Raw genomic sequence first — 14606 nt, 5'->3', positions numbered from 1 at the left:
GCAACTGTGAGCTCACTGGGAACCCAGATAAGCCGCTAATCCTCCCCCACCCGCCGTAACCTGAAGACTACACCTCACCCATCTCTTAACCCACCATCTCACTCTCCCAACACGCCCCCCCCCCCACCACCACTCCCACTCTCCCAAAACACTCCCCCCCCCCCCCACCACACCCACTCACACTAGGACTATTCTTGCTTTCTCTCTTGCTCTCTCTCTCTTGACAAGGACAACATGGCAGGTGGACACAACAGGGACACAGGGAACAGCCAAATTGATCAAACGAGGGACATGTTAACCCAAGTTCTGGAGGGATTCAGGAAGGAGATGCAGGAAATGAGGATTACAATTAACAACCTGCAAAGTGAGCTGACATCAGCAAGAGAGGAGATCAAATCCCTCACAGAAAAAAATAAAAAGACCGAGCATCAGATTATCATCCAAAGGGAAGGTGGGAATGTTACATAGGAAGGAAATGCCTCTGTACCTGAAACATTTGCAGACATACTGAAAAAGAGCTCAGAAGCAATGGACACAGTGAGGGAGGTAGCGATGCAAGCAGCCACCTCACAGGAAGCAGCAAAATGTACCACTCAGCTGCTGGAGAGAAAAAGATCAGTGGTAGTTGTAGGCATAAAAGAACAGGAAGGATCCAACAGGCAAGAATGGAATAGCAAGGATAGAGAGGCAGTACAGGGGCTACTGAAGGGGTTACAGATGGAAGGGGCTGAACGAAACATTGAGAAGGTTTTCACGTTGGGCTGGTACAACAAGGACAGAAACCGACTTGTAAAGGTGGTGTTTACAAACGAAACCACGAAGGAGGATATTCTCGAAAGGAAGAGTCGACTGCAGCATGTGGAGGGATACAAGAAAGTATTCCTGCAGAGGGACAGGACGAAGGAGGAGAGAGCCAGGGCAGCAGAGGCAAGGAGGAAGCGCAGGGAGGTAGAAGCAAACCAGGAAATCACAGCCCCCAACACAACAGTCCTAGAGACAAGAGGCGAACCCAAAACCAGCATCCCAGCAACACCAGAGGGGAGGGCAACCCCACCACCCCCCTCTGCATAGAAACCCTCCCTTCCCCCTCACCCTAGCTGCCCCCACCCAACCCTCCCTCCCCCCCCCCCCACCCCATTCTTATCCTGTCATCCCTTCCTCATTCCCATCATGTCCCCCCTCCCTCCTTTCCCCCCTGTCCCCCTCCCCTTCATCCCATACCCTCCCTATCCCTCCTCCCCCCTCACCCCGTATCCTCCATGTCCCCCCTATCTCCTTAACCCACACCCTACCTGTCCCCCCTTCCATGAAACCCCCACCCCTCACCCCAAACTCCAATGAAACCCTGCAAACCACCTCACAGATCATCTCACCCACTGAAAAGCTTCCCACACCAGCAGAATGCTTGCCAAGAAAGGGACAAGAAAATGAACTGAAGAAAGTGAGCTTGAAGGCAATGTACACTAACATAGATGGAATTACTAATAAAACAAGTGAACTCGGAGAATGGGCACTAGAAGAAAACCCAGACATAATAGCACTCACAGAAACAAAGCTAACAAACACCATAACAAACGCAGTGTTTCCACAGGGCTACTATGTAGTGAGGAAAGAGAGAGAAGGGAGAGGAGGAGGTGGTGTAGCTTTGCTACTAAGAGAAGGATGGAGTTTCGAAGAGATGGTAATTCAGAACTGTGAAGGTTTCAGTGACTACATATCAGGCACAATAGCAACTAGAGGACAGAAAATTATAGTAGTAGTCATATATAACCCCCCACCGAATGTCAGAAGACCCAGACAGGAATATGATAGAAACAACTTGGCCACCATCAATATAATAGAGAGAGCAGCTTCTGTGGCTAGCAGGAACGGATCCAGGCTACTAATCATGGAAGACTTCAACCATGGAAAAATAGATTGGGGGAACAGAGACCCACATGGAGGCCCAGACACATGGAGAGCTAAGCTGCTGGATGTGGCAACAAGAAACTTTCTAAGTCAACACGTCAAGGGACCGACAAGAACGAGAGGAGGGGATGAACCAGCCTTGCTTCATCTGATATTTACCCTGAATGAGTCGGATATAAGGGAAGTTAAGTTGGAAGCCCCCTTGGGAATGAGTGATCATAGTGTATTGAGCTTTGAGTACCTGGTTGAGCAAGGAATTATCACCCCCATAAAAGAACTGGAAAACAAAGGGCTGGCGTACCAAAAGGGAAACTATGAGGAGATGAATAAATTCCTATGGGATATACATTGGGACACAGAACTCGGAACCAAGTCTGTACAAGACATGATGAACTATGTCACCCAAAAATGTCAGGAGGCTGTCAGCAGGTTTGTCCCAGCCCAACAGGAAAAAACAGAGAATCAAAGGAAGAATCCTTGGTTTAATAGGGAATGTATGAAAGCAAAGGAGCTGAACAAAAGGGCACGGAGGAACTTCCGTAATAACAGAACACCAGAAAGTAGAGACAGATACCAGAGAACCAGGAACAAGTATGTTAGTGTGAGAAGAGCAGCCGAGAAAAGGTATGAAAATGATATAGCTAATAAAGCCAAGACCGAACCAAAGCTACTACACAGTCACATCAGGAGGAAGACAACAGTGAAGGAACAGGTGATGAAACTTAGGGTGGGCGAGAACAGGTACACAGAGAATGACAAAGAGGTGTGTGAAGAACTCAACAAAAGGTTCCAGGAGGTCTTTACAATAGAACAGGGAGAAGTCACGGTGCTAGGAGAGGTGGCAGCAAACCAGGTGACCTTGGAAAGGTTCGAAATTACAAGAGATGAGGTCAAGAAGCACCTATTGGAGCTGGATGTGAGAAAAGCTGTTGGGCCGGATGGAATCTCACCATGGGTATTGAAAGAGTGTGCAGGAGCACTTAGCTTGCCACTCTCCATAGTGTATAGTAGGTCACTGGAAACGGGAGACCTACCAGAAGTATGGAAGACTGCTAATGTAGTACCAATATTTAAAAAGGGTGACAGACAAGAGGCACTGAACTACAGGCCAGTGTCCTTAACTTGTATACCATGCAAGGTGATGGAGAAGATTGTGAGAAAAAACCTAGTAACACATCTGGAGAGAAGAGACTTCGTGACAACCCATCAACATGGGTTCAGGGAGGGTAAATCTTGCCTTACAGGCTTGATAGAATTCTATGATCAGGTGACAAAGATTAAGCAAGAAAGAGAAGGATGGGCGGACTGCATTTTTTTTGGACTGTCGGAAAGCCTTTGACACCGTACCCCATAAAAGGTTGATGCATAAGCTGGAGAAACAGGCAGGAGTAACTGGTAGGGCGCTCCAGTGGATAAGGGAATACCTAAGCAATAGGAAGCAGAGAGTTATAGTGAGGGGTGAGACCTCAGAATGGCGGGAAGTCACCAGTGGAGTCCCACAGGGCTCTGTGCTTGGACCTATCCTGTTTCTGATATACGTAAATGATCTCCCAGAGGGTATAGACTCATTCCTCTCAATGTTTGCTGACGACGCCAAAATTATGAGAAGGATTAAGACAGAGGAGGACAGCTTGAGGCTTCAAGAAGACCTGGACAAGCTGCAGGAATGGTCGAACAAATGGATGTTAGAGTTTAACCCAAGCAAATGTAATGTAATGAAGATAGGAGTAGGAAGCAGGAGACCAGATACAAGGTATCACTTGGGAGATGAAATACTTCAAGAGTCCTAGAGAGAGAAAGACCTGGGGGTTGATATCACGCCAGACCTGTCCCCTGAAGCTCATATCAAGAGGATAACATCAGCAGCATATGCCAGGTTGGCTAACATAAGAACGGCCTTTAGAAACTTGTGTAAGGAATCTTTCAGAACATTATATACCACATATGTCAGACCAATCCTGGAGTATGCGGCTCCAGCATGGAGTCCATATCTAGTCAAGCATAAGACTAAACTGGAAAAGGTTCAAAGGTTTGCCACCAGACTAGTACCCGAGCTGAGAGGTATGAGCTACGATGAGAGACTACGGGAATTGAACCTCACTTCGTTGGAAGACAGAAGAGTTAGGGGGGACATGATCACCACATTCAAGATTCTCAAGGGAATCGACAGGGTTGATAAAGATAGGCTATTTAACACAAGGGGAACACGCACTAGGGGACACAGGTGGAAACTGAGTGCCCAAATGAGCCACAGAGATATTAGAAAGAACTTTTTTAGTGTCAGAGTGGTTGACAAATGGAATGCATTAGGAAGCAATGTGGTGGAGGCTGACTCCATACACAGTTTCAAGTGTAGATATGATAGAGCCCAATAGGTTCAGGAACCTGTACACCTGTTGATTGACGGTTGAGAGGCGGGACCAAAGAGCCAGAGCTCAACCCCCACAAGCACAACTAGGTGAGTACAACTAGGTGAGTACACACACACACACACAAAAACACAGAGTGAATGGTCCAACAAATGGCTGTTGATGTTCAACCCGAGTAAATGCAAAGTAATGAAACTAGGCAGTGGAAACAGGAGGCCAGGCACAGGATACAGAATAGGAGATGAAGTACTTAATGAAACAGACAGAGAGAAAGATCTAGGAGTTGATATCACACCAAACCTGTCTCCTGAAGCCCACATAAAGAGAATAACGTCTGCGGCATATGCGAGGTTGGCTAACATCAGAACGGCGTTCAGGAACCTGTGTAAGGAATCATTCAGAATCTTGTACACCACATATGTAAGACCAATCCTGGAGTATGCGGCACCAGCATGGAGCCCGTACCTTGTCAAGCACAAGACGAAGCTGGAAAAAATCCAAAGATATGCTACTAGACTAGTCCCAGAACTATGAGGCATGAGTTATGAGGAAAGGCTGCGGGAAATGCACCTTACGACACTGGAAGACAGAAGAGTAAGGGGGGACATGATCACAACCTACAAAATCCTCAGGGGAATCGACCGGGTAAACAAGGATGAACTATTCATCACTGGTGGGACGAGAACAAGGGGACACAGGTGGAAGCTGAGTACCCAAATGAGCCACAGAGTCGTAAAAAGAACTTTTTCAGTGTCAGAGTAGTTAGTAAATGGAATGCACTAGGAAGTGATGTGGTGGAGGCTGACTCCATACACAGTTTCAAATGTAGATATGATAGAGCCCAGTAGGTTCAGGATTCTGTACACCAGTTGATTGACGGTTGAGAGGCGGGACCAAAGAGCCAAAGCACAACCCCCGCAAGCACAATTAGTGAGTACAATTAGGTGAGTACACATACACACACACACACACACACACACACACACACACACACACAGCTACCCAGTAACGCCAGAAGGGAGGACAACCCCGCCTCCCTCCTCTGCATAGAAAACCCCCCTACCCCAAACCCTCCCTGCCCCCACTCAAATGTTCAGCAAAATCTCCCTCCCCCACACCCAATCCCCACCCTTCTACCCCTCCCCTCCTCCCGAGTCCTCCCTCCCCCCCTTTCCTTCCCGTCCTCCCTCCCCTTTCACCCCATACCCTCCCTGTCCCTCCCCCTTCACTGGATCCCCCGCACCTCATCCCAGTATCCTCTGAGACCCTGTTATCCACCTCACAGGTCCTCACACCCATGGAACAGCCTCCCCCACCAGCAGAACACTTACCAAGGAGGCGATTTGAGAAGGGACAGAAGAAAGTGAGCCTCAAAGCGATGTACACAAACATAGATGGAATTACAAATAAAGCAAATGAGCTTGGAGAACTGGTACTAGAGGAAAACCCAGACATAATAGCCCTCACAGAAACAAAGATCACGAAAACGATAACAAATGCAGTGTTCCCACAGGACTATTATGTTATGAGGAAAGAGAGGGAAGGAAGAGGTGGGGGTGGTGTAGCTCTGCTGGTAAGACAAGGCTGGGATTTTGAGGAGATGGATATTCAGGGCTGTGAAGGTTTCAGTGACTACATAGCAGGTACTGTAACAAATGGAGGGAAAAAAATTATTGTCGCAGTCATATATAATCCACCACCAAATGACAGAAGACCTAGACAGGAATATGATAGAAACAGCATGGCCACCATTAACATAATAGAAAGAGCAGCTTCTGTTGCTAGCAGGAATGGATCTGGACTACTAATTATGGGAGACTTCAACCATGGGAAGATAGATTGGAAGAACAGAGACCCGCATGGAGGACCAGAAACATGGAGAGCTAAGCTGCTGGACGTGGCAACAAGAAACTTTCTAAGCCAGCACACCAAAGAACCAACAAGAATGAGAGGAGAAGATGAACCAGCAATGCTTGATTTGATATTTACCCTAAATGAATGGGATATAAGGGAAGTTAAGATGGAAGCGCCCTTGGGAATGAGTGACCACAGTGTATTGAATTTTGAGTACCTGGTAGAGCTAGGACTTATCTCCCCCCAAAAAGAACTAGGAATCAAAAGGCTGGCATACCGAAAGGGGAATTATGAACAGATGAGAAGTTTCCTAAGTGAAATACCTTGGGACACAGACCTCAGAGACAAGTCTGTACAGGGTATGATGGACTATGTTACCCAAAAGTGTCAGGAGGCAGTAAACAGGTTCATCCCGGCCCAAAGGGAAAAATCCGAGAAGCAACAGAAGAATCCATGGTATAATAGGGCATGTATGGAAGCGAAGAAAATGAACAAAAAGGCGTGGAGGAACTTCCGGAATAACAGAACACCAGAAAGCAGAGAGAGATACCAGAGAACCAGGAATGAGTACGTCAGGGTGAGAAGAGAAGCAGAGAAAAATTTTGAAAATGATATAGCAAACAAAGCCAAGACCGAACCAAAGCTACTCCTCAGTCACATCAGAAGGAAAACAACAGTGAAAGAACAGGTATTGAAACTTAGAACAGGCGAGGACAGGTATACAGAGAATGACAGAGAGGTGTGTGAGGAACTCAACAAGAGGTTCCAGGAGGTCTTCACAATAGAACAGGGTGAGGTCACTGTGTTAGGAGAAAGGGAGGTAAACCAGGCGGCCTTGGAGGAGTTCGAAATTACGAGAGAGGAGGTCAAGAGACACCTGCTGGATCTGGATGTTAGAAAGGCTGTTGGTCCAGATGGGATCTCACCATGGGTACTGAAAGAGTGTGCAGAGGCACTTTGCCTGCCACTCTCCATAGTGTATAGTAAGTCACTAGAGACGGGAGACCTACCAGAAATATGGAAGACGGCGAATGTGGTCCCAATATACAAAAAGGGCGACAGACAAGAGGCACTGAACTACAGGCCAGTGTCCTTGACTTGTATACCATGCAAGGTGATGGAGAAGATCGTGAGAAAAAACCTGGTAACACATCTGGAGAGAAGGGACTTCGTGACAAATCGCCAACATAGATTCAGGGAGGGTAAATCTTGCCTTACAGGCTTGATAGAATTCTACGATCAGGTGACACAGATTAAGCAAGAAAGAGAGGGCTGGGCGGACTGTATTTTCTTGGATTGTCGGAAAGCCTTTGACACAGTACCGCATAAGAGGCTGGTACATAAGCTGGAGAGACAGGCAGGTGTAGCTGGTAAGGTGCTCCAGTGGATAAGGGAGTATCTAAGCAATAGGAAGCAGAGAGTTACGGTGAGGGGTGAGACCTCCGATTGGCGTGAAGTCACCAGTGGAGTACCCACAGGGCTCTGTACTCGGTCCTATCTTGTTTCTGGTATATGTAAATGATCTCCCGGAGGGTATCGATTCATTTCTCTCAATGTTTTCGGACGATGCTAAAATTATGAGAAGGATTAAAACAGAAGAGGACTGTTTGAGGCTTCAAGAAGACCTAGACAAGCTGAAGGAATGGTCGAACAAATGGTTGTTAGAGTTTAACCCAACCAAATGTAATGTAATGAAGATAGATGTAGGGAGCAGGAGGCCAGATACAAGGTATCATCTGGGAGAGGAAATTCTTCAGGAGTCAGAGAAGGAAAAAGACTTGGGGGTTGATATCACGCCAGACCTGTCTCCTGCAGCACATATCAAGCGGATAACATCAGCGGCATATGCCAGGCTGGCCAACATACGAACGGCATTCAGAAACTTGTTTAAAGAATCATTCAGAACTTTGTATACCACATATGTCAGGCCAATCCTGGAGTATGCAGCCCCAGCATGGAGTCCATATCTAGTCAAGGATAAGACTAAACTGGAAAAGGTTCAAAGGTTTGCCACCAGACTAGTACCCGAGCTGAGAGGTATGAGCTACGAGGAGAGACTACGGGAATTAAACCTCACTTCGCTGGAAGACAGAAGAGTTAGGGGGGACATGATCACCACATTCAAGATTCTGAAGGGGATTGATAGGGTAGATAAAGACAGTCTATTTAACACAAGGGGCACACGTACTAGGGGACACAGGTGGAAACTGAGTGCCCAAATGAGCCACAGAGATATTAGAAAGAACTTTTTTAGTGTCAGAGTGGTTGACAAATGGAATGCATTAGGAAGTGATGTGGTGGAGGCTGACTCCATACACAGTTTCAAGTGTAGATATGACAGAGCCAGATAGGCTCAGGAATCTGTACACCTGTTGATTGACGGTTGAGAGGCGGGACCAAAGAGCCAGAGCTCAACCCCCGCAAACACAACTAGGTGAGTACAACTAGGTGAGTACACACACACGAGCAGAATGGAACATGAACAGCAGTCTCCGTGGTGTAGTGGTAAGACACTCGCCTGGCGTTCCGCGAACGCTATGTCATGGGTTCGTATCCTGGCCGGGGAGGATTTACTGGGCGCAATTCCTTAACTGTAGCCTCTGTTTAACACAACAGTAAAATGTGTACTTGGATGAAAAAACGATTCTTCCCGGCAGGGGATCGCATTCCAGGGACCGTAGGATTAAGGACTTGCCCGAAACGCTACGCGTACTAGTGGCTGTACAAGAATGTAACAACTCTTGTATATATCTCAAAAAAAAAAAAAATACAACTACGAGCCAGTGACCATTGTGTCCTAGTCTTTGACTACATGATGGAGCTTAAAATTGTAACCAAAGAACAAGAGGTCCGGGAAAGGAGACTTGATTACAGAAAAGGGGACTACAGAAGGGTACGGGACTACCTGAGAGGAAGAACTTAGAGGAAAAACAGTGCAAGGTATGATGAACCAAGTTATATTGAAATGCAAGGAGGCTGAAGAGAGATTTATTCCAACAATAAAGGAAAAAAGCAGAAGGGAATATAATAACCAATGGTTTAATAGACAGTGTCAGGAAGCAAAGATGAGAAGCAGGAGGGAGTGGAGGAAGTACAGAAGACAAAGGACAGAGGACAACAGGATTATATGTAACAGAGCTAGGAATGATTACATTAACATAAGACGAGTGTCGGAAAGAAATTATGAGAGGGATATTGCAGTCAAAGCGAAAAAGCAACTTAAATTACTACATAGCCACATAAGAAGGAAGATGTCGGTAAATGACCAAGTGACAAGACTGAGGAAAACAGAAGGGGCATATACAGAAAGCGACAAGGAAATCTGCAAGGTACTGAATGCAAATTTCCATGGAGTGTTCACAACCGAGCCTGAGCAGCTCCCATTGTTGGAAGCGATTACCCTAGATGAAAGACTATCAGATATAGAGGTGACAGCAGAGGAGGTAATGAAACAGTTGACAACACTGGATGCAAATAAAGCTGTTGGACCAGACAAAGTATCACCGTGGATACTTAAAGAGGCAGCGCAGGCTCTCAGCGTGCCTCTGGCAATGATCTTTAATGAGTCCCTTATGTCGGGAGAATTGCATAGTTGCTGGAAGGAGGCAAATGTCGTACCGATTTTCAAGAAAGGTGATAGGGAGGAGGCACTTAACTACAGACCCGTATCACTGACAAGCATCCCCTGCAAAATACTTGAAAGAATAATTAGGCTAAGACTTGTTGAGCACCTGGAGAGCATTGGGATTGTAAACAAGCACCAACATGGGTTCTGGACAGGGAAATCATGCCTAACAAACCTTTTAGAATTCTATGATAAAGTAACAAGGTTAAGGCAGGACAGAGAAGGCTGGGCAGACTGCATATTTCTTGACTGCCAAAAGGCCTTTGATACAGTACCGCACATGAGACTGCTATACAAACTTGAGAGGCAGGCAGGAGTAAGCGGAAAGGCCCTAGTATGGGTGAAGAACTACCTAACAGGAAGGAGCCAGAGGGTAATGGTAAGAGGTGAGAAGTCGGACTGGCGAACAGTAACAAGTGGAATACCTCAAGGATCGGTGCTGGGACCAATCCTCTTTCTAATTTACGTAAATGATATGTTTACAGGAGTGGAATCATACATGTCAATGTTTGCGGATGACGCAAAATTAATGAGAAGAGTTGTCACAGACGAGGATTGTAGGATCCTCCAAGAGGACTTAAACAGGTTGCAGAGATGGTCAGGGAAATGGCTACTGGAGTTTAACACCAGTAAATGTAAAGTTATGGAAATGGGATCAGGTGATAGGAGACCAAAGGGACAGTACACAATGAAGGGGAACAGCCTACCTGTAACGATTCGAGAAAGAGACCTGGGAGTGGATGTGACACCTAATCTAACTCCTGAGGCACATATAAATAGGATAACGACAGCAGCGTACTCTACACTGGCGAAAATTAGAACTTCATTCAGAAACCTAAATGAGGAGGCTTTTAGGGTGTTTTACACTGCCTACGTGAGACCCGTCTTAGAGTATGCCGCGCCATCATGGAGCCCCCACCTGAAGAAACACATAAAGAAACTGGAGAAGGTTTAGAGGTTTGCGACGAGGCTTGCCCCAGAGTTACGAGGGATGGGATATGAAGAGCGTCTAAAGGAACTGAACCTTACGACACTAGAGAAAAGAAGGGAGAGAGGAGATATGATAGGGACATATAAAATACTCCGGGGAATTGACAAATTGGAAATAGATGAAAAGTTCACACGTAATAATAACAGAACGAGGGGACATGGTTGGAAACTGGAAACTCAGATGAGTCACAGAGATGTTAGGAAGTTTTCTTTTAGCGTGAGAGTAGTGGAACAATGGAATGAACTTGGGGAACTGGTTGTGGAAGCAAATACTATTCATACTTTTAAAACTAGGTATGATAGGGAAATGGGACAGGAGTCATTGCTGTAAACAACCGTTGGCTGGAAAGGCGGGATCCAAGGGCCAATGCTCGATCCTGCAAGCACAAATAGGTGAGTACAAATAGGTGAGTACACACACACACACTCACACACACACACACACACACACACACACACACACACACACACACACACACACACACACACACACACACACACACACACACACACACACACACACACACACACACACACACACACACACACACACACACACACACACACACACACACACACACACACACACACACACAGGTCAAGCGGGATGGTAAGACAACAGAATGAAGCTGGAGGAGAGAGACTGGACGAGTCATTCATGGAGATGATTGCTAAGGCATTGAAGGAAGTCAGTGGGGAATTGAAGGACCTGAGGGAAACTATATGTAAGCTGCAGATAGAACTAAGTACAGCAGAAGAGGAGATAAAAAACCTAAAAACAGGTCCTCATCAGACTCTGGCCCAGGGGACCAACCCCCAGGTGCCAGGAGATGTAGCAATGGCAGGGACCCCTACAATTGGCCCAACCTTTGCTGAAATGCTCAAGAGCCCAGGAGCAATGTCCACAGTCAAGGAAGTTGTAATGAAAGCAGTAACCTCACAGGAGGCAGCTAGATGCACAAGCCAGCTAATGGAAAGGAAAAGAGCTGTAGTAGTGGTAGGTGAGAAGGAACAAGAGGGCTCCACAAGGGAGGAATCGAGGACTAAAGACAAAGCTGCAGTGGCAGTGATATTAAAGGAGATAGGAATGGAAGGGGCTGAACGAGACATAGAACAGTTTTTTTCGGATTGGCCAGTACAACAGAGACAAAAAGAGATTGATCAAGGTAGTATTCAAGAGCGAGGACATCAAAGAGGACATCCTAGTAAGGAAGAGCAAACTGAGGCATGCAAGGATCTACAAAGAGGTATATGTTCAGAGGGGCATGACCAGAGACAAGATAGTAAGGGCAGCAGATGCAAGGAAAAGGCGCAAGGAGAGGGAAGAGAGCCAGGGAACCTCAGCCTCCAACCCAGCAATCCCAGAGGGGAGTGGGGAACCCCAATCCAGCAACCCAGGAACCCCAGGGGGGAATACAACACCCCAGCCCACCACCCAATAGGGCCCTCCCTACCCCCAGCACAAACCCTTCCTTGCCCCTGCATAATGCCCATCATGAAACCCAAATCCTCCCCCTCCCCTTACACCAAGTAGCCCCTGCTTTCCCAGCCCCTGGTCTTCTCCCTGCCCCAAACAGGCCTGAGTAAGACCAAAGCCCTCTATCCCCCACTCCACCTCCCTCCAAACCCCTGTCAACTACACCGCAGGAGGGCGTGCCCTCTCCCCAAGCAATCCCTGCTCCCTCACCCCCAGGACTTCTTCCTGCCCCAAGCAGGCCTGAGGAAGACCTAAGCCCTCCATCCCCCACTCCACCTCCCCCTGAACCCCCTGGCAACTACCTCACACGAGGAGAAGCCTACCCAAGTAGCAATGACCATAGAACAACCTCCTACACTTGTTGGGAGTGTGGGTGAAATTCGATATAAGAAAGTGAGCTTCAAGGTAATGTACTCAAACATTGATGGGATTACCAATAAAGCAAGTGAACTGGCAGAAAGGGTGCAATAAAAAAACTCTGATGTAATAGGACTAATGGAAACAAAATTGTCAGGAGTCATAACAGATGCTGTGTTTCCAAAGGACTACTATATAGTAAGGAAAGAGAGGGAAGGGAGAGGAGGTGGAGGAGTGGCCCTGTTGATAAGGAAGGACTGGAGTTTTGATGAGATGGATATGGCGGGCTGTGACGGATTCAGAGATTACATAACAGGAACTATAACAATGGTTGGACCTAAGATAATAGTTGCAGTCATTTACAACCCTCCCCTAAATGACAGAAGACCTAGACAGGAGTTTGATAGGAACAACATGCCAACCATTAATATAATAGAGAGAGCAGCTTCAGTTGCCTGCAGGAATGGCTCAAGACTCTTAATCATGGGTGATTTCAACCATGGAAAGATAGACTGGGAGAATGGGGACCCACATGGTGGTGCAGATACGTGGCGAGCTAAACTCTTGGAAGTGGCAACAAGGAATTTTCTGAGCCAGTATGTCAAGGAACCCACAAGAATGAGAGGCAATAATGAACCAGCTAGACTCGACTTGATATTCACCCTGAATGAGTCAGAAATAAGGGAAGTCAAAGTTGAAGCCCCCATAGGAATGAGTGACCACAGTGTACTGACCTTTGAGTACTTGGTGGAGGTAGGGATAACTTATCCAAGGATGGGAGTGGAGGGGAAAAGACTGAATTCCCGAAGAGGAAAATATGACGAGATGAGGAACTTCCTCAGGGGAATACCATGGGAAACAGAACTTAGAGACAAGAATGTGCAGGTCATGATGGATTTTGTCACCCAGAAATGCCTGGAAGCTGCTGACAGGTTTATTCCCGTCCAAAAGGAGAAAAACGAAAAACAACAGAAAAACCCATGGTTCAACCAGGAATGTAAGGTAGCGAAACAACTGAGTAAAAGAACATGGAGAAACTACAGAAATAACAGAACATCGGAGAGCAGGGAGAGATACCAGAGGGCCAGAAATGAGTACATCAGAGTGAGGAGGGAAGCAGAGAGACAGTTTGAAAATGATATTGCGAGTAAAGCCAAGACCCAACCAAAGCTGCTCCACAGCCATATCAGGAGGAAAACAGGAGTGAAGGAACAAGTAATAAAGCTGCAGAAAGGGGAGAACAGATACACAGAGAATGACAAGGAGGTGTGTGAAGAACTCAACAAGAGATTCCAGGAGGTCTTCACAATAGAATAAGGAGAAGCCCCTGCACTAAATGAGGAGGCGGCAAACCAAGGAACCTTGGAGGAATTTGACCTCACCAGTGATGAGGTCAAAAGGTGTCTGCTGGAGCTGGATGTGACAAAGGCTGTTGGGCCTGATAGAATCTCACCATGGATACTAAAGGAAGGTGCAGAAGCACTAAGTGTGCCACTCTCTATGGTGTATAACAGGTCACTGGAAACAGGAGACTTACCAGAAAGTTGGAAGACAGCTAACGTGGTCCCAATATACAAAAAGGGTGACAGGCAAGAGGCACTGAATTACAGGCCAGTTTCCTTAACTTGTATACCATGCAAGGTGATGGAGAAGATCGTGAGGAAAAGGCTCGTAGAGCATCTGGAGGGAAATAACTTTGTAACGCACCACCAACATGGGTTCAGAGATGGTAAATCGGGCCTCACAGGTTTAATAGAATTTTATGACCAGGCAACGAAAATTAAGCAGGAAAGAGAAGGGTGGGCCGACTGCATTTTCCTGGATTGCCAAAAAGCCTTTGACACAGTACCCCATAAAAGGCTGTTAAAAAAGTTGGAGCAACAGGCAGGAGTAAAAGGGAAGGTGCTCCAGTGGATAAGGGAGTACTTAAGCAACAGGAAACAGCGAGTAACGGTGAGTGGGGAGAAATCAGAGTGGCGAGATGTCACCAGCGGAGTCCCACATGGCTCAGTACTTGGACCCATCC

Source organism: Procambarus clarkii, chromosome 41, assembly GCF_040958095.1.
Source record: "Procambarus clarkii isolate CNS0578487 chromosome 41, FALCON_Pclarkii_2.0, whole genome shotgun sequence".
Lineage (NCBI taxonomy): Eukaryota > Metazoa > Arthropoda > Malacostraca > Decapoda > Cambaridae > Procambarus > Procambarus clarkii.
This window is presented reverse-complemented; position numbering follows the sequence as displayed.